This window comes from Syngnathus leptorhynchus, chromosome 11, assembly GCF_054491065.1.
Source record: "Syngnathus leptorhynchus isolate UIUO chromosome 11, UIUO_Slep, whole genome shotgun sequence".
In the NCBI taxonomy this organism is placed as follows: Eukaryota; Metazoa; Chordata; class Actinopteri; order Syngnathiformes; family Syngnathidae; genus Syngnathus; species Syngnathus leptorhynchus.
Window position 1 is genome coordinate 11,362,544 of NC_141205.1, and position 23,838 is coordinate 11,386,381.

Below are 23,838 nucleotides of genomic sequence, written 5' to 3' on the forward strand. Positions count from 1 at the left end.
CACACACACACACACACACACACACACACACACACACACACACACACACACACACACACACACACACACACACACACACACACACAGACAGAGAGCGGTTAATATGAAGCTTTGCAAGCATTCTTGTTCAACTGGCCTGTAGCTCCATCCATTCATTATATATTTACAATGAAAACAGAGAACAACATTGTGCTGTGGAAATTTTTCCAATTTCACTGAATTGGTTCGAACATTACCATTTACTGACTCTGATGAAGGCGGAAGTACATGCCGAAACATGTCAGGTAATATAACCTAAAATTAAAATTGTTTGTGATAAAAGAACCAAAAAAAGTGATTATCATTTACTTACTACAAGTTTTATTTCGAACTGGTGTGTAATTTGGTTGACAATACTGCCCCACACCTCTTAACTGGAACACGTAAGAGGGAGCACAGAACTCTTGTTCTGGTTTGCATTGGAAGAGTGTTATTTGTCTTCAAAACTGTTCATGGTCTCACCCTGAGCTGCTCCATCTCTGCCTCTGTTGCTTCCTGGAGGAAGCCTGGAGTGAATGGAGATTTTTTTTTTTCCAGTTAGGAAAGACCTCCTGGTGCACGAGTTTCAACAAGTACCCTCCTGATCCACTTTTAGAAGCCAAATCAAAACACATTTTTATTTCTTGGCATTCTACCCAGCTTGAGACTCTGCACTTGTTAGTGTCTCGTTTATTTGTATTCTTTAAATTTTGTTTTTATTTTATTGTTTCTAAATGGTTTCCTGATTCTGCTCTCTTTGAGAACATTTAGTTAATTTCGGTTATAAATTGTGATGAGATCATCACAGAATGCTTAATTGGCCGATGGAGGATTTATGATGGTGACAGTCTGTTAGGGAATTTGTTTTGTATTCCAAGCAAATCCTCTAGAAGTCTTTAAAATGCCAGAATATACAAAGCGTTTGATTCCGATTCTTCAGAAAATGGATGGAAGAAATATTTCCCTTTACAGATGAGATGCTAAGTCTGGGAATAGGCATATTATTTACTGTCAATCCCCGGAGGAGCACATGCAATTCCAAACTGCGCACGTCAATACTTATATTGCCTTGACACAAGTTCTATAAATAAAACGAGTGACTTCAATAAGGATGTTTACAAAAGGGAAAAACATGCTTCTGGTAGCAAAATAGCTTCAAATATACAAATCTGCTCATTACTGGAGTAAAGATGCTTTATGTCATTCATGAAACAAAAATAATTGAGCTGAGGAAAGAAAATGCTAAAAATGGAAGGAAGCAGAACGCTTTAGCCTGTGGCGCTTCCCCTTGTTTGCTTGTTTGTTTCATTCCTGAGATAGGCAAGGCACTAAAATGGCGTGACTGGAAGAAAAGGAGCAAGACAGGCTGCCATTTAAGCAGACTGTGACAGACGCACATGGAGATGGAGTGAAAGGCAGATCAGGGAGGGGCAAAGCGGCCTGAATCCAAATTAAGATGTTCAGAGCTCACTGTGACTTAATCTAGTTATATGGATAAAGGATTTCCCTGTGGCGGAAAACACTGCAAGTTATGACTCAGTGTGCGCACGTGTGCGTGTGCGTCGAGGTACTGAACTTGATTCTCAGTGTGCATCGTTGTGATCTGTTAATCTCAAAATGAGCCTCAAAAGTCAAAGTAGAGTGCCTTTTCAAAAATCAATCAGTATTTCACTTGTTACCCAAGTTTGCAAAAACGACTTGTTGGAGTCATATCGTGTCTAGCAGAGTAGTACCACGTATTCATTCGGTGTTGCTTTGAGATATCAGCGACACCACTTTTTGGTTGAACTCAACGCACATCAGGCGGCTCGGTGACGCACTGGTTAGCACGTCCGCCTCACAGTTACGAGGGTGCGGATTTGATTCCACCTCCGGCCCTCCCTGTGTGGAGTTTGCATGTTTTCCCCGAGCCCGTGTGGGTTTCCTCCGAGCACTCCGGTTTCCTCCCACATCCCAAAAACATGCTTGGTAGGCCAATTGAAGACTCTAAATTGTCCCTAGGTATGAGTGCGAGTGCGGATGGTTGTTCGTCTCTGTGTGCTATGCGATTGGCTGGCAACCGGTTCAGGGTGTCCCCCGCTTACTGCCCGTTGACCGCTGGGATAGGCTCCAGCACGCCCGGGACTCCCGTGGGGACAAAGCGGTACAGAAAATGGATGGATGGATGGATGGATGGATGGATGGATGGATGGATGGATGGATGGATGGATGGATGGATGGATGGATGGATGGATGGATGGATGGATGGATGGATGGATGGATGGATGGATGGATGGATGGATGGATGGATCAACGCACATCACAACAAATACAAGTTTGTCCAATCAAAATTTGTAATTTGGAAAAAGAGGTTTCAAGCTGCTATGTCCACAAGTTAAAGTTTCATGTCAAGCTTAACAAATCAAGAGAATTCTCGCTTAACAATTTTGCTTAATGCTAACAAACAATGTAAAAATACAATAGGTGCTGTTGTGCGCAGGAGGTCCAAAAGTCAGCGAGTACCGTTCGGATTGAGCCTTATATTTTTCATTCTGTTTCATTTTTAGAGAGGAAACCGAATGAAACAACGCCGCAAGCTTCAGACTTGACAAGCTTCAGGGTTGCTCAAGTGTCTGAACACTTCAAACGGCGATAACACAAAAAAAAAACAAATAAGCGTGTCAACGAGCTAACTTTTGTTTTATCCCACAAGACAAAAAAGACATGAGGGATAAATGATTCGGAAGATAATTGTCAGCCACCAGTTCTTCGTTCCCTACTGGCACTTTTGATGAAATTCATTTCAAGGAAAAGAAAGATCGTGTGTACAGTACTCGCAGCGTCATCAAACAGAATGACGACATGGGCGGCGATGAAGCCCCGAGATTTCAGTTTGAAAGCATCAGCTTCAAAACAACACGCTCTTTTCATCAAATTCCTTCTGAGCTCCAAAATCCATGCTATGAAAAAGCATTATTCAATTCATAGAAAATGAACGGCAAAGTGCTACAGTTCAGATGGCTCTTTCCATGCCGATGCAAAAGCAAATCAATGAAACATGGGCTGTGGGCTGGAAGTGAAAGAATTGGGCTGAAAGATATAACAGGCAATGGTGTGACACCAGCACCTATCCGAGCCGACACTCGATCGTTTCATGCGATGCCCACAAATGGAAAAATATAAGTGAGGGGGGGAAAAAAGGAAGCGAAAACATTTGAGGAAGAGATAAGACGAAAAGTTTAAATATTTGAATCACTCCCAAAATGTGGAAATTAGAGGAGAGAAAAATAGAATTTTTGGCTTTGAAATGGTGAAAAAAAAAATCCAGTCGTGTCAATTTAAACAGTTTAATATGGTTGAATGGTTTAAATCAATCTAAAAAATTAGGAGTTCTGGGAGGGGATTAACTTTGGTCTTCTATTTTGAAACTGTGTATACAAATAATAATTTAATGTACTATAATTTCAGTTGCAGACATCTTTTGCCGTCTAGCATAACTTTGCAATATGAATAGTTCATTACGCATATCAGCGGCCCCTCTTTACCCACAATGCTCTAAATTCTAGGAACGTATTACACATGAAAGGCGAGGAATAGACGTATCGAGCCGCCGGCGCTAAAACGGCCTTTTAATTAAGCAACCAGCGTTTACGGACAGAAATTAATTAGGAGTAGAAATCATTTTTCACGGGAATGGTTGCTTTCACATCTCATAGTAATTCACGCTCTTCTTAGCAAGGCATTCACAATTTGTTCTCTGTTGGCAACCAATGCCAAGTGCAGACAAGCAGCTGACGTTTGCATTTAGGGTTCAGACCAGGGCCGGACTGGGAGATTTTTTCAGACGCATCTCGAGGGTGAGGCTGCTTGGCACTTTACAGTAATCCAGAAGAGCTGACATTGAATTCAACAAACTAATGTGACAGACCGATGCCAGCTTTTCGTGACGGTGCACTTTAGCCGTAGCGTAAGTTCGTGACAAGCTATAGCTATCCTGCAATGTCAGGAGCACGCATGAATAAGTGGTCTTCGAGCAATGAACAAACCACATGGAAATGTCACACGACATGTCAAGTCAAAGGTTAAGCAGAGCTGCAATGTTCGAGAGGCAGCGAACACCTCGGACTGGGTGCCAGCCAATCACACACAAACATATAACTGGCAACGTGCTGATAAGAACACAACAATGGTTCAAGTCATCACCCTATGACGCACGAGGAAAAGCATCTTTGTGAAAAAGTTCTTGCTCGAAAAAAGAGCAGAAATGCACATGAAAAATGCTTCTCCTTTGATCAACTGAACGTCTCTGGCAGTCCATCTTCCCCAGTGAAATTTGAAGTCTGCCAAGCAACGGCGACTGCAAACTGCTTTGTGACTGACAAGTGGAGGGGGCGGCCAAAACCACTTGGCCATCCTAATGCCCTTCCTATCGACTGTATTGATTCCCCATTCTGCCAGCAAGCCTCCAAGCGGGAGGAGCACCACCTCGTGATGGTCAGCAAAGTCTGTTTAAATAGTTACAGAGCACAGCGGCTCACGCCCTGCAGTATTTAAAGACACGCTCACACACAGACGAAGCACGACCAAGATTGCAGCCTCACACAGAGGTCTCCCGAAGTCGACAAACGCCTCATCATAAGTCAGTCAGAAACAAGATTCCCTCCTGGCGATTGGTAGCGATAACCAACGGTCTGTGAGATATTTGAAAACGGGCCTCACAGAGAGACTTAAAAAAAAAAAAAAAGTTTATTGATCGTCAGTGGAAGAAAACTGGGTGCATCCGCCTGCACCTCTGTAAACGTCTAAACATAAATTTTGGCATTTTGTAATTTTTTCATTTTTAATGCACACTACATAATTTGCAAATTTATAAGAGAAGATTACATGAGAATAAAGAAAGTTGTAAATGTAAAATTGTGTTCTTTAGAGGTGGTGATGTGTGTGGTATAATGAGGCTCCTTAAAGTAGACAAAATATACAACGCAATGAGATACTTTGATTAATCATGTGGCAATGGAGAGAGCAACACAACTTAAGGGCGAGAACAAAAAAAAAAAGCTTTGTTCTCCAGTCAAGGTCTGCGGCATCTGTCGGAGAACATTCAGTGCAAACGACTTGATTATTGGCATGATGGCAAATGGCAGCACATCAAAACAGCAGCTGCGTGAACACGGCATTTGGATCCCAAAATGCAGAGCGTTGGCAGACGCCAGCAATTTCATCTTCTTGTCTGAAAATGAATTTCAAGCAAAAAGGTTAGCTCTCATTTCGACACAAGTTTGGAGATGGCGCTTCATCTGTCTGAAGGAAGCGCTCCACAAAGCCAACCGAGTGTTACATGAACACTGGAAGTGGCCAAATGTTAAATATTTGAAAAAAAAAAAAAAAAAAGAATGCTGGGATGTTTGTTGATGGCTTGTAATTGGCCCAAGCACCTATTTGCTCTGATTAAACGAGGACAAGCTCTTGCTTTACAAGCACTTTAACTGGATTAGTTTACAACCAGGGAGAAGCGGCAAACAAAATATTTTACGGAGTCATCGTAAAAAAAAAAAAAATACAAGACTCATTGTAATAACGTTGCTAAATTGTGGCAGTTAATCAATTGAACAAACGCTACAAAATAAAACGGTATTATCGTGGAACAAAATCTATGTATTCTGATTACGGGGCCTTTGAAATCAGAATTTTGCGAATATTTGGCTTTTATACTTCCATCCAAACTCACAATAGACATCTCACCTAAATTGTGAAGCAGTTTTATGACAAAAGAAGTCTTCCGGGTCTTCTTACTTTTGCTCTAGCTGAAACTTTCATAAACACTCTGAAAGCCTTTGATAAATGCCCGTTCAACCTGAGCCAGTGTTCAGCACCACTCCAAACGTACAAAATACCATAAGTGGCGGTCCCTGCTGTTGCCTCTTCAGAACACAAAAATGCTACTTCAGAATCTTGTCATAGCCTTTGGCTTTCATTTAACTTTGTTCTCGTCTTGTGTTGCCCCTAATTGCCAAATGTTGCCAATTAAGAATCACAGTGGACACAGTTAAGTGCAAAACAACTGTTTGGCAAAACGGCAATGATTGTTATAACAGCCGCTCAAACTACCAACAAGCCGCATATTAAGCGCGCAGACCGCTGTCATAGAGGATTATTTTGTCCAAACCATCTTTTTTTTAAGTCATTCAATGCTCACTTGCTTGCTTAATTTATATAAACCCAAAAACCACAAAAAGCAACTCCCTTGACAAAATTCTATGAATTTTTTCCATCTCATTTTTCAATATGGCATAATTACATAATTACAAAATAAAATAAATAAAAAAAGAATTTGGAAAAGCAGTCAGTCATTTTTTGAAATTTGGTTGTATGTTGTGCAATCCCCCATTTGTCGTCTCACGGTGAAAAATGGCTACATCCCTGGAGAGGTGACCCGCTAATGTAATCTACTCCCCTCCCCTTTAACCTCGCTGTAAGCTTTTCTCACCTGTCAGATTACTCTCGGGATGATGAGTCCAAATGTGTACACGCTGTCGTGTGCATTTATTTGCCTTTGTATTTTTCTCTACGATTTTGGGAAGCTCTGTGCTGCTGTCGATATAAACCGCTGAAACGATATTTTTGGGAAGGTCCCCCAAATCCCCACATTGGTGAGCTAATGTGTTACTGTCGTCATTTCACACGCGCAAAGATCTTGACGCCGTCTTCTGGCCGGCCAGCTCGGCTGCCACTAACCCTAAGCAACTTCAATCAATCTGTCTGCTCAACTAAATCAGCAGAATCGTAACTGTAATTGATATTTACAATGTAGAAAGACGTTATTTGAGCAGAGGGGGCAGCAAAAAAGAAATTGATGGCTATCGCTTTGATACAAAGTGCAGTTTGGAGTGCAGGGAAACACGAGCGGCCTTGTTTGTGTTGTCGCCAGCTTCACATCAAAACACAGGACACATTTCTGAAAAACAAATGGGGGGGATTTTTTTGTGTGTAGTTTTATTGGCTGCTGTACCTTTGAACGAGAGGATGGGGGGGGGGGGGTTGTTTCATGCATGAATGGGTGAAGAAGTATCTGCTTGACACATGTAAAAACGGCAAAACATGTAAGGCATACATGCTGAAAATGTTTGAGCAGCATTGCATCATTGCAAAAAAATGTTGGATCCATGAAAGCCTTTTTGAGGAGTTGTGTTTATGTTGGTGCTCCATTTGCTGGACAGTCTATGTTTAAATATTAAGAACTTCACTTTCCACACATTTAGGATCAACATTAACATGTTTTGAACTTGTTTGCTGCATGCTTTGGATGGGTCAAAAGTTGTAAAAACATCGAATGTAAAAATAGTGAATACGAGTTCAATCAAGGAGTACAAATTGGAATCTGAACATGAATGAGGTGCAGTAATTGATAGTGAGATAAACACAGGCTCAAAAACTGCAGTTTTAAGTCTCTGCTGAATACTTTGAATGACTAAAAAGAAGCAAAGCCATCTGTTCGCCAAAATATTAGACTGCTGGTGGCATTTGGGAATCCAAAGTGGAATTAAAGATAAATAGGAAGGTGGCAACTGGTTCAAGGACCTTTTTTTTTTTTAAAGAATCACAAATTGGTGCATTGAATCATCAATTTGGCCAATAAAAAAACTCCAAGCATGTGATGGGGGGACCTGCAAAAGGAAGTGATGATCAAATGGTAACCCTGAGTATTCAAGTGAGAAGCTCGCAAAACTCCGTAGACGTTTTTATAGGAAAGCCGCCAGCACTGCCGGGGGTTTTGTTTTGCTATTTTGAAAGCTAATTAGTTAAATGTATCCGCGCCGCTCCCTCGACTGTGTCACGCGTTGGGAAAATATTTTATCATTTCGGTCATTATTTCTGTTCAAAGGCTTGGAACAAAATGTGCATTCTTTTCACGTCAAAGTCTTTCGGTGCCAGGACCATCACAGAAAACACCAGAAGAGACAGAGATGAAGGTCGTACCGCTGTCAACGAGACAAAAAGAATGTGTTTGGAAAAACCGTGGCACTTTTGTGGCCACTTGTCAAACGCAATTAAGGAGAATAGCGTCAAAGGGCAAACACACTTGGATGCAAATTAACCACAGGAGAGTCCAGTTTTTATTTGGACACACACAGTATTGTGCAAAAGTTTGACATGAGATTAATTATTTTAGCAGTCTTGCAATGAACATGTGGTATAAGTGGAATTTCACGAGTGGTTGGCGTGATATGCTAAACTTAAACTTGTCAATGAAGATTTTATTTTCTCTTTCAAGTGGCAAAATTGTGATATGTGTCATGACTCATCTCAACGCAAATTGACAAAAAAAAATGGTGTAAATATAGCCATATGGGTTATGAGTCATGTGGAATCTATAGTAAATAAACGGATAAATCGGATATAAACCTCACATCCAAATTGGACATTTGGAAACGTTAGGTCTGCAGCCAGAATGAGAATCTCTTCCCAATTTGATACAGAAAGGAAGAACAAAAAAATTGAATTAAAATCCAGGACCCTGATGAGACCAAAAAATTATGAAGTACTTGTCAGAAGATGCCGTGAGATTGACAAGCGCTCAAGGATGGATGGACGGATGGACGGACCAACAACCACAACATCTACGAAACAGCACCTCTTGGTTGCCGAACTTTTTGCGTCATTACTGTATGCGCAATTTACTCACAAGGAGGCCGGCCTCCCTTGACAGCACTCCGGCTTTGAGGAGTAATTAATATCCTTTCCCGCTTGTTGCTTTGTCACATGCGTTAATCAGGGGCTTGGAAATAACGGATGGGAAGCAGCAGAGAGAAAAGATGGCAACAAGAAGCCAACTAAAACGAGACTATGTGTGTCAATATGATTATTTTATGCTCGTCATACATAATAATCGAGCTTTGATCAGTCGACATACAGGCAGCAATCTATGCGTGGAATTGAATTTATTTGGGCCCAGGTAACACATTATCATTGGAAATTGTACGGAGGTGGGTCTAAGATTAATTCACTGTGTTGGTGTCTTGAGTTATGGTTTTAATTTGCTCCTTTAGGATGCTCATAACTCAAAACTCACATCACATTTCCTCAGTGAAATGAAAGGAAATGCCATATAGGCGTTCATTGTGCTCCATCAGGTGTGCGTCCCTTGCTTGCCAGAGCGCAGTAAAATTCAGACAATCACACAGACACACATGACGTGTAATAAGCGACAATAATAGTAATATTGCTTGTATTTTGCAGAAGATAATGAATATACGTACTATATTTCAAATTATTTTGTTCAGACAAATAGAAATATAATCTTTAGGTGTTACCTGCTGCTGACAGTTTCGACCAGTTCGCCAGTCTTTCTCATCCGACGTGCTGCTGACGTGTCATTTATCCGTTGGCCGGCTCTGCAGACCTGTCAAAGTCCGCCGAGCCGGCCCCGTTATGAGTTATGTTGTATTGTCCGTCTACACGTGTTCAGTCTCTATTTGTGCTCACATGCCTGTTGCTTAAAAGGTTATAACACTGCAACACTTTCGTTAGCATATCTAGGGTCATCATGTGTTATCCTTAAGATAGCAGACTGGGCAAAGATAAAGCATGCAACTGGATGATTAGTTTGACGGTCTCGACAAAAACAGCTCAGAAGCTGTGTTTTTAAATAAGCCAAGTATTACACTCAAATGGAGTGGTGAGCCAAAAGTGCTGAGGACCCAGAGACGGAGGTTTCAGGGCAAAAATAAAAATATTTATCTTTCTCACGAAAGGTGATCCAAAAGTGGATTTGAGGGAGATGGGCGGAGACACTGGTTTGCCGTGGCGAGAGCGCTGACCACAGAAGTTTCACGTCGAAGCGTCGAGCACCGTCTCTCAGGGGGTTTTGTAGACAGCCTCTGACGAGATGATCTGGAACAGCTTGTTTGATTGAGATGAGCCACACCTGTGCTGGGCTGACTGCAGCCAGCACAGGTGAGGCTGGTTTCAGGCTGAGGAGGAAGTGGATTGGCATTTGCCCTTATTTGGCATGCAGAAGAGGAACTGGGGATGAGTGGCACAACACCAAGGCAACATTATATTTCCAATTGTCACTAAAAGCCTGTTAATACAGTTCAGGCCTATTTCTTGATGTGGTAGGATAGAAACCAATCGGCTTCTGGTTCAATTCAGATATTAATGGAAAGTGAATTAAGATGAACTTAATTGTCACACTGAAGTACAGAGAGTGTATTAACATTCATGGATTTCATTATAACACATAATAATATGAAATCTGTTTAGAAATAATTTGGCGGTAAATGTTATGCATTGTGATGGGTAGAAAATGAATTTTTTTCTTAGCAGTCTGTCTGGTGTGCAAATGCGTCATCTCTCTGCGGGTCCTGGGAGTTAAGTTTGAATAACTTCAAAACTCATCAGTTGTGGCATTTCCGGAGATTTATACAATCACTCCATAAATATCCACAAAGGAGCCAGTTAATGACTTGACCAGGCGTTATCAAAGGGGATTTTATCCCGAGGGTAATTACTTGCCGAAGGTTGTTAAAATCCTCTAAAGACGAGAAGAATGTTTGTGCAACAAAGAGCCGCTGTCTTCTTCGTGAGATTTATTTGGCGCCATTGCATGTCACCACGGTGAATGCCAGCCATCCCTCGTTGTGGCCGTTTAGCGCTTGGCTTGGCTACAATGTCACCTTCTGAGCGACAAAGCCAGCGGCATAGCAATGACACAGACGACAAGACGGCCGCGGCCGAGATTATTTTTCTCCCCATCGTCTCTCACGGCATGCTGATGTCTCACGTACACTAACTTCTATTTAACAACGTTATTTACAGAGGTGGGAAGAAGTCACACATGCAAAAGTCACGAGTAAGTCACAAGTCTTTATGTTTCAAGTCTCAAGTTACTACTTTGAGAAACCTAGTGAGAGCTCTGTCACTATATATGACTCTTTGATTATCGCCACCCTCCTCCCCGCACCGAAGAAAGCCGAAGAAGCGGAAGGAAAGAAGCGCCGTGCAGACTTTCAAGCAGTTTTCACTGGCCTGAAGAGGTGGTGGTGGGGATGTGGAGGGGTCATTCTATCTCATTTTCAAGCTCTTCGTCGCCTCCACGCTATTCCTTTCTGATCTGACTTTCAACCTCCCAGCATCACACGTCCCTGGGGGCATTCGACTTCTGGTCCTGTTTGATTCTGGCAGGCCATGTGTTGGCATTGGCTACAAGACCACAGGGAACTATGAATAATGGATCGGCAGCAGGCCCAAGTCTTCCTCCTTGGACTCCCAGCTGGCCCCTCCACCACCTCCACCTCCCCTCACTGCGTCTGTGAGTGGAATAGTCAATGCCACATTAACAAGTAATATTCATAAAGGTCCACTCTGGCAGGATAAAATTAACAAGAGATGTGGAGGAAAAAAGGTAGATGAAACTCGGGGGGTGGAACACAAGGTACTTGATGGCCTTTATTTTGTATTCACAAATACAAGGAGAGATGGATCACGACAATGAGCTTTGAAGCTACAGGTGGTGTGTTGAATTATTATCAGCGATACTCAGATGTAATTATATGAATCATATGACATGGCTTTAGGTGGCTCACCCCTTAGCACGGCTGCCTCAGTTCAAATTTCGGCTCCAGCCTTCCTCTGTGTATGCCTGGAGCCAGCTCCTCAATCTGTGCTCCAATCTTGTGGAGTTTGACCACATTTTCAGAATGTCGCTCTTATTTGTTGGTATTTTAAATTGTTTCGGAGCCGTTCGAGTTACCAGTTGGTGTGCAGGTTCACGGGGGTTGTATTGTGGATGGGACTCAGCAGGTCAGAGCGGCATGGAGGGCATTTTCAGAAGAACGGACAGAAAGCCCAACACGGCTTCACAGCCACCGGCTGCTCCTCCCTCGCTTTGCCCGCAGCGGGCAAGCAAATTCAAAAGACTGTGACAGGCACACGCAGGCTTGTCATTCAAAGTGACAAAGCCGTACGCCTCCGTGTCATGCCGTTCGTCCGTCATAAAGACACAGGTGGACAGAAGCGGCGTACGCACACAATCGCAAAATGTTGCACAAAGAGTGAAGAAGCCATTAGTGACACATTGCATCATGTCTGACAACTAAGGGAGAGAATTTGAAGCCTCCAAAACTGAACAAAAAGCCCAGTGAGATTTATTTTTTAAATCAGAATAAAGGTTGGTTAGAGGTGGGCCGCTCCTTCCAAATAATATTAATAATTTCACACCCCACAGATCCATCATAACAGTCACGCTTATTTTGTATATATCTTCAAATGTCTGTGTGTGTGGGGGGGGGACAATTCCCTGTTAGATGTTGAAAGTTGAAGAAAATGCCGCAGGAAGACGCAAACATTTTTTGTACTGTCACAATCAACTTTTGACAGACAGGGTGAAAATGTCAGCTGCCAAATCCAATCTGTGTCATTGTCCGATAGCCCAAATGAGCTGTGACACCACAGCGTGCCAGACAAAAAGAATCTCTGCAGCTCTTTGAATGAATATCAAATGGCGTGAGCTTGCAATACTGGTTTTGCCTTTTGACTCATAAAGGTAAGATGGCAAGAGGAAAGGTGAATCCCAGATAATAAGATAATTAAGAAGCATGTACACACATTTCTATTCATTTAGTTCACCTGACAGTTTGGCGTGTGAAATTATTGATTTGTTTTGCAATTGTCTAATGTTTAAAAATAAGAAAATGTTACTTCGGAAATTGCTGGTCTCAGTGAAAAAGCTTTGATGGGCAGTCCCAATTGGAAATGCCTCCCCCTCCCCCTCTCCACCAGGTTTTATCACCAAGGATTTGTTTGTTGTGATTTGGGCTGATGTACAAAACAAACTAATACGTAAATAAATAAAAAGTGCCAAACTGCATGATGATAGTAATATCCTGCCCACCGCGTAAGAGTGTCTTCAACTCCCCCGCATTGCAGAGACTCTTTTGATTGAGATCTTCAAATGCAGAATGGCTCCACGCACACACACACACACACACACACACACACACACACACACACATGGCGACGCACAACCCCCGCGCACATTTATTATTCAATCTTTATGATAACTACTTTTCTGGCTTTACTATCCAAACTTCCGACACGCCCTGTCACAGCCGCTGTAAAACTGATGAAGTGTTGCTTCTTTTGTTTGTCTTTTTACACACATACTCTCCAGCAGATACCACGGATGGCACTAACTGAGACAGCCACAAAGAACGCAAGCTCGGCATGACCTCCGCCAGGTAGCAAAATCCCTCCAAAGATTTTTACCAAAACGTACAAACTTTGCTCACAATGGTTGCATTGTTGAGAATATCGAGGCCTGAGGAGGGCAATTAGTATGTCCGACGAACAATACTTATCCTATGAACAGGATTTCAGAGAGGGCCTTCGCAGTGAGGGAAAAAAAAACTTGGATATGACAAGATAAACCGGAGAGACCCCCGCCGGTGATTAATATCTTCGACAGACATACCTGCAGGTTTCACTGCCTTTCCAATCATGGCGGAAGCTCCGAGCCAAGCGGGACGGCCTCGCAATCCCCGGCTCACGCGTATTGTTGCGTCTCCCGGGTATTATCTTACAAAGCCCATTAAGCTACAGAAACAAAGAGGAGAGAGAGACAGAGGGAGAGTGACAGAGACGCACGTACGGGCTCCTAACTGTACTCACGCACACACATGCATAAAAAGAAATTTAATCTTAGTAAAGATATGTATTATCAGTATAAATCCCAGCATGTCCGGATTACTGATACAGTATGTGTGCTTGCAGCTGTGTGCCATTAAAAACTGATGCGGCAAGGTCAGACCGTACATTTTGGGAGAAACAGAAGGAAACAAATTCAGCCGTACGCAAACAAACATAAATAAAGTCATGATGCTTTTGTTCTTTTTTTTTTCTTTGGCAAGCTTGCCAAATGATAGTTGGGCTTGGCTCCAGCTCATGCAAATGAGGACAAGTGCTCAAGAAAAATAGCTGGATGGATGGATGGATGGATGGATGGATGGATGGATGGATGGATGGATGGATGGATGGATGGATGGATGGATGGATGGATGGATGGATGGATGGATGGATGGATGGATGGATGGATGGATGGATGGATGGGCGGACGGACGGACGGACGGACGGACGGACGAATGGAAGACAGCTTGGACAGGCTCCAGCATGTCTGCAACACTTGATGAGTAAAAGCTTTAATGTTTAACTGAAACGATTATTTGCATTAAGTAAAGTCTTCTTAAGCATTTCCAATTTGGCACCACTTGAAATAATCTGTTTTCATCACCTTACTTGACATAAAGCAAATAATAATATTGTATGTATGAAGAACAACAATATTAGACAAATGGTGAGTGGAATAACAAGAGTTAAAAACACCAGTGTTGGTGTTTTCGTCTAATTTCTTTTTTTTTCCACATTCCAGGAAATATGATCACGCGCTGTAATTCTATGCTGCTTGAAAATGACTGAAGATGGCCGAGTCTTGCAGCTATACACAGTTTGGTGTCAAGAAGCTATCAGCACACAGAGTCATTTTTCCCCCTCTTCTATTGAGCTGTTCCTATGTTTGGAAATAATGTCAGACTCTTGCACAGAGTGCTGCGTTCATGCCGCTTATCAAGTCTTGTGTTCCAAAATGTGAGGTGTGCAATCTCTCCTTTTCTTTCCAAGATTGAAAGAAGAATTGAACACACTTCTGTACATCATGCCATCGATGATTGGATGGGATGCCAAGATTGTCGGCTTCTTCCCTCAAACACATTTCAGACGAGATCTGATGCGCTCCATGTTTATGCTCATCTCCACGGAACCATTGATCTGGATTTGTTTTTTTCCAGTTTTCTATGAAGCCTGCCCACTTGTGCTCCCCAACCTCATGCAATTCTTGTAATAATTATATAACCTTGTAAATAAACATTAAGTAAACCTTTTTATAAATAACATTTAAAACTATTGTTCTTCATGCATCAGGACTTGTTTATAAATTTTCTCATAGAAAAGATTGAGATTCCATTTTTTTTTCTTAGAAAAAATCTTGTGATATTCTGACTAAAATTTGTAAAACAAAATAATAATTTATAATGTATAATAATTGATAAATATATTAGCATTTAAATTGTTTTTTTTTCTTTTGATGCACTATGGCATTTTCTTTTACTCAAGATATTGAGTCTTAGCACATTTTTTTTCTTTCGAAAAATTGTGCTCTTGTAGTGTGGCTTTTTTTTCACTAAATGTGTTAATTTAGAAACAAAGAGAGTTCTAAACGTCTAGTTTCTCACGAGCCAATGAGGATTCCACCAATGTCCCACGTCATCTAAGGACCTTTTTTCACATACTCTTGGATACGTGTCGGGAGCTTATTATTATTATTGAATTGTTGTTCTCCATTGCAAATCTATTGATTATGATTTTGATTATGAGCAGCCATTTGTTTGTTTGGAAGCCAAGGGCATTGTTATGCGGCGCAGAGACGACACTTGATGGATGCAATTACTCAAACCTTTGCATTTATCTGCTGGTGTAAAAAAGACAACCGAGGTGCTGCTCATGGGTCATGCAATGTATTTTCATGCGTGTGATGCATCACATATGATCTACAAATGTTTATTTGATCAATCAAAGCTATAGACTTGAATTTGTACAATGATGTTTTATACCCAAATTGCCTTTTTTTTTTAGCAATTGTTACTGGGTTTTTACAGTTAACTGACTGTAATGCTCTCACATGTGGCAAAGGCAAGAGATATTGGCCGATGCTGCTGTTAGCCACAGCTCTCACCGATACACTCACATGGAGATCACTTTTATTCCTTTCTTTTTTCTAACCAATTTAATCATGTTAATGCAAATGGAAAGCACCTGAATAACTGTGGAGAGTTTTGATTTGATTGATTTCACATTTTGTCATTTCATTTTCATTTGTCATCTTTATTTTTTTTAATGCGTCGATTTTAGATTGTTTACAATAAATTCTACTTTTGGCCCCTGTTAGCCGGTTGAAATGTTTTTTTATTTGTTGTTATTTAGAGGATTCAATCATACAATATGGGGTAAACAAGCAATCCTAGATGCAACAATGTATTTTTTTCTATCAGATTTCATCATTCGTATCAACTTGTTTATAGTATTTATTTATTTATTTATTTATTTATTTATTTATTCAGCAAACTGACGAAAAAAGGAAGCCTTTTGGGTTGTCTGTACAGCCAGTCACTCACATCCACACCTCGTTTAAAAGCCGCATAAAAGAAAGAAGTAGCTCATTTTACATTTTACAAGGAGACCTTTTGGTGACAACTTCCCCGTGCGTCTACTGCAAGTTAGGCGACGCTCCCGTCGAGTCTGTTAATGTTAATCAGAGTTATTGCATTGCCTCTCAGTGGAAGCATACATGTTTGAGCGCAGACACACTACCGTAATTTTCTGACTATAAGTCGCGTTTTTTGTCATAGTTTGGGTGGAGGGGGGTGACTGGTTCATGTCTGTTTTTGGTGTTGGATTTTGACAACTAAATTTGCCCCAAAAGTGCGACTTATACTCCGGTGCGACTTGTATATGTTTTTTTTTCCACTTTATTGTGCATTTTATGGCTGGTGCGACTTATACTCCGGAGTGACTTATAGTCCAAAAATGACGGTAGTTTGAGTTGAATCACCACCGTCACTCTTCTCTCTTGCTCTTAGGCACAGGCTCTTGCGGCTGTTCTGTGTCACATTTGAGATTCTGAGAAAGTGAGGTTGAGTTTTCAAGACCAATTTGAGATACTAAGGGCTCGAATTATACAATGCTGTTTTGCCACAGTGCTTCATCAATTTCAAGAGTAGAAGTGCTGCCAGAGAGAATGAGCAAGGGAGAGAAAATCATAAGAGGAGCCAAGCGCTCGTCAGTTGCTGGGCTGCATTCTACAGCAGCAAAACAAAGGCTTAATTTTTGACAAACATACAAAGCGACTTGTCTCAAGAAAGCTGGAGACACAGCATGCACTTCAATGCAACAATTCAACAGACTTTGACACTATTCCAGGACAAAGCAGTCAGCATCGACCATTTAAAACCTGCACATTTCACATCAGAAAATATACAATACATAATATGTGTATTGTCCTTGCAGTCAAGTGAGACAATATGAAAAACAAATTGAACATGCGTCAAGGCAGCAAAAAATAATTTCCGAATCAATATTACTTGTACAGACTACATAATTTAAACCTTATTATGAAATATATTTTAGAGATGCTGAATATGAAATGCATTAATGTAGATATAGTTGGCTTGCCACAGTTGTTTTGCTCTGAGCAACCAATCAGAGGATATTAGCGTGCTCGCTCGGTCAGGACCAATTTTAAGTCAGAAACATTGTTGATATAGCTTGAGTCGCATGGGACCAGCAGATCAGATTGACTTAGTGACTTGTAGAGACTGACATTGACCAGACAGAAATCTGAGCGTACACATAGGCTTCCAAAGGCCACAAAATCAAGACAATAAATGAATAGAAGAAATAGAACAGAATAAATATGAGGATTTAGCTTCAATGACGCTGATTTTTTTGGTTGTTGTTTTTATCTGATTTCTCGTATCAGTAGACCGATGTGGTCAACTCCATAACGTAAGATCAGCCAGGAATGGAGCGATTATAATTGCGCGCACCTCTAACCCAGACAGTGAGGTGTTTTTTTTTTCATTAAGGCCATACAAGAGCATCTCTGGAAGTATGCGACAGCGACAGGACCTATCATAAATCTCATTTCAGGGACACTCTTTATGAACGAGCCTCTTCACTTGGTAAAATGTCACCTCGTGCTGCCAGTAGATAATCAGAGATGAGGCGAGAAGGAGGGAGGGAAATCTCCATCTTCTCTGTCAAACTGAGTGAAACTCGTATTCTTGGATGTTAAAGTCCCCATTGGCGAGCAGTGATCAAACAGAGTGTTTGCTTATTAAAGGGAAGCCTGCCCGCTTCCTGAGACGCATGCGGAACATCTGATAAGAGCCCAGACACTAATATAATCACCTTCTTCTCACCTTCCTTTAATCCCTTAATTTCAATCTCTCGCACACACAAAATGCCCTCACACTGACTGCTAAATGTGAGATACTTTTGATTTTATAGCACCAACATGTCACAATTGGAATGTCAAAGATCATTTGCACTAACACTTTATGGCAGATTTTGAGGTGATCATTTCTTTTGGGTTTCAATTTCGGGTGCCGCAACCTAAAAGGCCGGACTGAGGAAGACTACGAAGAAATACGCAGTGTAATTAACAACAAGATGAAAAGGCAGCTACCAAGCTGCAGACTGCAGTACGTAATATTTATAAATATCACGGAAGAAGCCGAGTCCATGCTTATGACTTTGGCAAATATACGATGGTTAATTCACTTCCTGTGTCAGTGTTATGATTAACTCCAAATGGGGGGAGCATTCAACTGTTTGTGGCATGCGGCATCTTATTTGGGAAACGTGCAAGGGAGAGTGATAACAGAAAGGCATTAAAAAGTTTGTTGTGTTTTTTTTTCGAGTTTCTATATCACAGATTTTGTCATAGGGCTCACAACATATCCACCGCAATCATGTAATCATGTTAATTGAAAATTCACAGATGCAATTGTTAGCATAAACATCACCTTATGAACTGCTCTACGAAACACGCTGACAAGGCAGGACATATCTGGTGTGATGTTTGGAATTTGCATCAAGACTAGCAATCCCAGTTGTGTGTCGTGATTTGCAAATACACACATTCAAATCATATTCCACGCATTGAATTAATGAAAAGATGAATTAGTGTGGCTAGAATCTGGCCATGCTCGTCACTTTCAGGTTCTTCATCTTATTGCCAGTTTGATGTTACATATTCATCCGGCTTGAGCTATTGACTAAATAATTCATGAATGAAACACTAAAGTGCAATTAAAAAGTATGTGTTTACTACACAGAATTATTCAAACAAATAGGTCAACGGAATTTTTCCAGTGAAAGTGAGCAATCGGATACCCCGTCCCCTGTACGATTACCATGATGACCTGGGCTTGGTAGTCAGTCGGTCAGTCTGTCAGTCAAGTGCCCAAAAAGACAGGACGACCTTTTTTATTCATGAAGGCAGCACTTCACCAACAAATATTGTGTTGACAACTTTACAGAGCAAATTATGTGCCGTTGGAGCCTGGCAGTTGCCAGAAATAGGCTCAAGATCTTTGTCCAGCCTGGCTCAAACTCAGTGCAGAATGATTATTACAGGATGCAAGTTATGTTTAATTTCACACTCAATGAGCTGACAAGCAGTCCAGAGAATCAACTCTTTGCATACACATCATTAAATAGTCAATTTTAAATTACAGTTTCAAAAAGTAACCCGAGCTGTTGCTTTAGAAAACGGATAACCTGGCCCAACTTGGCAACCTCCACACTTTCTGAGATGGCAGCCATGCAGAAAGGCAGCGCGCCACAACAAGAGCTCTCCGTTAAAGTTACGGCGGACCTCCTCTCGGGGGGATGAGGAGACTGAAGCGTGACGTCCGGCTGAACAAGTGGCTGTTTACAAAGCAGTTGCTCTTCCGTGTCCAATGCCAAGAGGTCGAAAGTGAAGTCAACCAAGAAGCGGAGGCCTGATATGGGAGCTCATCCCCAGAGACAGAGCGCTTCCTGCCTCAAGGAAATGTACATTCGCGGGAATGCAGATGAAGGAAAGACACCCAAACCAAGCCTTAAATGAGTTAAAGTGTCAATCAATAAGCTAAATGATGCTCTGTTGAGTAATTCTTCAAAATCTCTTGGACAAATGATTAAAATCATTCAGATGTTTATCTCCATGAACGACTATGGGCTTGACCCACAGAACTCCACCCGGTCATTCTGTCAACTTCCTGAAACACTCAATGCAAAGTCACTTTTATCCAATCAAGTCATTTTGGTCACCTACCTCTGCCAGCGATGTATTCTGACAGACTTTAAGCGACGGGCCTTGTTTGCTGTGGCAGAAGGCACAATGCAAGTGTTTAATCCACTTGTTGGCTTTCATACAACAAAACAACACGAACATCATTCTGCAGGCATTAAATTGAAGAAAAAGACCACACAAACAAAAAGTGAAAGCACAAAGTTGCAGGGAAGATGAGAAGAAATCAGATAGTGGGCCTTAATGGACGGCTCCAAGTGTGCACTCGGATGGTGTGTTGGGAAGTTCGAAGCCTGACATGAGCGAGCGCTTAGCAACAGATTTCACGCAGGACAGATGGGCACAGCAGCTGCCTTATCCTTGCCGCTGCCGCGTCTTGTTGTTCTTTTCTCGTTGTCGTTGGCACACACGAGTTGCGATTACGCGACAGTCTCGCTCGCATGCTGCCCACCAGGGCAGGTGGCCCGCATGTCTTTTAATACTTTAAATGCATTATGGTCATACGGAAGGCTTAAAGCTGCTTTGTAAACGCTAATGTATCATGATGCCATTATCGTGATGTCACAGCATGATTGCAGTGCCAGTGATGAGCACAAGACATATGGTGGAAAATTTGCACATGCAGCTTGATGCGTGCAACCTCGGCTCGACGTGAAGGCCCGTCGCTTGAAGTGTTTGAAGCATCTCTACGTGGGGACACGCTGGGGATAACTGAGAGCCTCGACTATCTTAAGTTCTAATTACCTATAGGCAAGACAAAAGTGTAATCCTCTTTGTTTCATGTTTAATTATAAAGTGTATTTTAACCAAATGGCAATAAATAGCCTGAAGCAAGAATTTGGGCTATTTTTTAAAGACTTGTTCATAAAAATACAGTTTTTGAAACCGTTTTTTCTTCACAACTCCTGACATGTGAAATGGTATTTTTTTTGATAGTCTTCCAAGTTTGTTTCCTTAGATTGAGGGGGCTCCAGCTCACCAATGACCTAAATGTGGACAAGTGCTATTAAAAAATGAATGGATGGCTTTCATCATCCCCAATCAATGTCGGACAGAGCAGCGTAAAAGAGGCTCAGGAATCACCTGCCACTTGACTCTTGGATTCACTGGAGGAGGACGGAGCTTGGCGTTGGTGGGCAGCCAGCCCTCAGCTGTCCATCTCCCAGGGCCTGAGAGTTAATTGGGCCACCTTGAGGGAGGGTGTTGAGGGGCTAATGAAGTGACTGAGGGCTAACCATCCCTGACCGCCAACAAGCCACGTGAAGACTTCAACGAGAGTGCTCCCCTGAGCGTGAACCGGCCTACCGCCAGTCCGCCGGATCAATTAGCAGCTTAATTGTGTGTTGGGTGGGGGTCTTGCGGGGTTCCTCCCGTTTTAGAGCTGTGTCCGTCATCTTTATTGCAACGCCGCTGTCGTCTATCCCACCCGTTTATCTTGCCCGCTCTCTCCGGCTCTACCCCCTACCGCCTCTCCCTTAACGTGCATTGATGTTGCAGCATGGTAAACGGTAATCAATGTCTTCACAACTGTGGGCTGCTTTAAATGATTATTTTCCCCCTGCCTCCCGCCGTTGCTCTCTCAGGAGAGACGCGTCTGCTTGTATTACTGGCGAGGACATAAATGCGTCAACTTGCTGTGTGCAGACTCGCAAAGTACATTGAATTAAACTTGTGGACTGGTGGCTTAATACTATCATAAGTGCTATCGGAAAGTGAGATTCCTGCTGCGTGCGTCTTTGATTTGTAGGCTAGTGTGGAAACCGCCTGCCTCAGAATTGGCAGAGTTGTGCAGTTTTTTTTTTTTTTCCTTGCGACATAAATTACAATCAACCCTTTCTGCCATTTGGGTTACTGCTCCATGGCCTCCACTGTAATGTACACACTGCTTAAACCAACGGCCCAATAAAACAAGATTCAGTCAGGAAGTGCATTTATTTCTCAAAGCTGAAACGACCCTTTTACGCAGACATTTACAAGAATGTCAGAAAAACGCCACGTCGATAAGACCACGTTTAGTAGGCTATCAGACCATAAACCACACAATGTGTGCATACAATAGCAACTGTCAGCCATTATAACAATTACACTATATCGTTTAGATACATTCACGCCAGTTTGTATCAATGTCACCTTTAATATTTAGTTGTAGGGAAAAAAAATCTAAGCACTATGGGAGGATTTTAGTTGGAGATAGACATGAGACGGAAGATATGATGTATTAAAAATGACACGATCACATAAAACGGCATAGTTTACTGTCTTTTTAATGTGGGTATGTTTGTGTGTGTGGGGGGGGGGGACATTTTTGCTGCACCTAACTCTCCAAGTCACCAATGAAGCAAGGTTCAATAAAAGGTCATGGTCTTTTCCTCGTACCAGCCTTCATTGACAGATTCCCTCACCTAATTGGAGTCACAGCTATCGATCGGCTCCATGTGGGGATATTTCTCTCACTTTTTGCCTGAATAGCACTTAGCTCAGCTTAAGTAGAGACCTCACACACACACACACACACACACACACACACACACACACACACACACACACACACACACACACACACACACACACATGCGCACATGCACACTTACGCGCTAGAGCGCACGCACACACGCGCTCTCTCACACAATACTGTACAGTGCACACACACACACACACCACAAAGAAGTACTTGAACATTTGTGACCTCTGTCAAGGTCACAAGTCATCATTAGAAGCAAGTCACCCGAAGGAATGGGTAAATGGAGATATCATCCAGCACAGAGAAGCTACAACTCAAGGATGCGCTGCATGTAAAATGTGGAAATCCAGTCCGGTCTGCTGCCAAAACACTTCCCATTCTAATCAAACATGACGTTAGATAGGCTTTAAATGTGACTAATAAGGGTTGCTAATGCGTGCGTAGCATGCAGTGCAGCAACGTGACAGCTTTGCTTTCCTGTTTATTTTCCGCAAGGGCGATTTTTGATGAAACAGCAGCCAGTTGCACGCTAATGCGCCTACTTTGCCACTCTCTCGCTGTTTGTTGCGCGGCTTTTCGCTGCCGTAGTCGGAGTAGCGCTCGGTGGCGAGCGGCCAAGTTACCCGAGCAAAACGCAGCCCGACTTGGCGCATCAAGTGGCTGCAACAAGCACGCTCTCGTTGAGTGAGCGCGAAACTGACAAGACGGGAGCTTTGTGCAGCCTTCAAGTGCAAATGTGAGGCTTGTGTAGCCGTGCGCATATTTGTCATCCTTGATACTGCAAGTCTCACTTCGCAACATCTCAACGCACACAAGCTGCAGTTAAATCCAAGTGGCAACAAGTTCTAAACATGCTCCACGCGTCTTTCTCAAGCAAACCAAATTATACGCACATGCATGCCAAAAGCGCCAGCTTACCTTTGCGTCCGACTCAAAACGAGGACTGTGTGCGTCCCTCTCCTGCCAGGGGGCGGCAAACGTGTACGATATCCCGTGTGTTGGTGGTCTTCAGAGACTCCGCGCGCGTCCCCTCCTGTCCTTGCATCCACGCCGCGCGTCTGGCGCAGGACGAGGCAAGCTGCTTTCGGCACAGCGAGATGATACAGAAAAGCCCCTGGTGGTGATGAAGGGAAGGTACAAAAAAGAGAGCGAGAGAGCAGGAGAGCGAGAGGGGGGGTATTTTTTATTTTTTTAAATTTTTTGCAGGCGTGCAGTGTCACAGCAGTACGTGTCTCCTAACCTTTATTGAACCAAGTCATTCATTTTACGTTAGAAAACTGCCACAGCACAGCAACAAACAAAAATGTCACACAAAGTTGGACAATTGGAAATCTTGTCTCAGCTGGCCTACTCTGTTCATACAATTGAAGTCAAATTATTTCAATTTAAGACTGTTTAATTACATTTCAAAATTAAATTCAAGACCAATTCCCCTATGTTCCCAATCTCCAAAGTCACTTGAGTCCTACCTCAA

At 42.3% G+C, this 23,838-nt stretch overlaps 1 protein-coding gene across 2 annotated transcripts in view; it reads right to left on the reverse strand.

Moving 5' to 3' along the window:
* Positions 1-9,977, reverse strand: part of cdh22 (cadherin 22) — a 78,949-nt gene extending 68,972 nt beyond the window's left edge. Inside the window, exons 1-2 of one of the 2 annotated variants that reach the window (XM_085924645.1) lie at positions 9,745-9,830; positions 9,309-9,397 (exon numbers count right to left, since the gene is read on the reverse strand). The gene's annotated coding sequence lies outside the window, so the exon portion shown is untranslated. Of the gene's footprint in view, positions 1-9,308 lie in introns of both variants that reach the window. The other variant, XM_085924644.1, reaches the window with a different exon arrangement.
* Between the last annotated feature and the right edge of the window lie 13,861 nt (positions 9,978-23,838).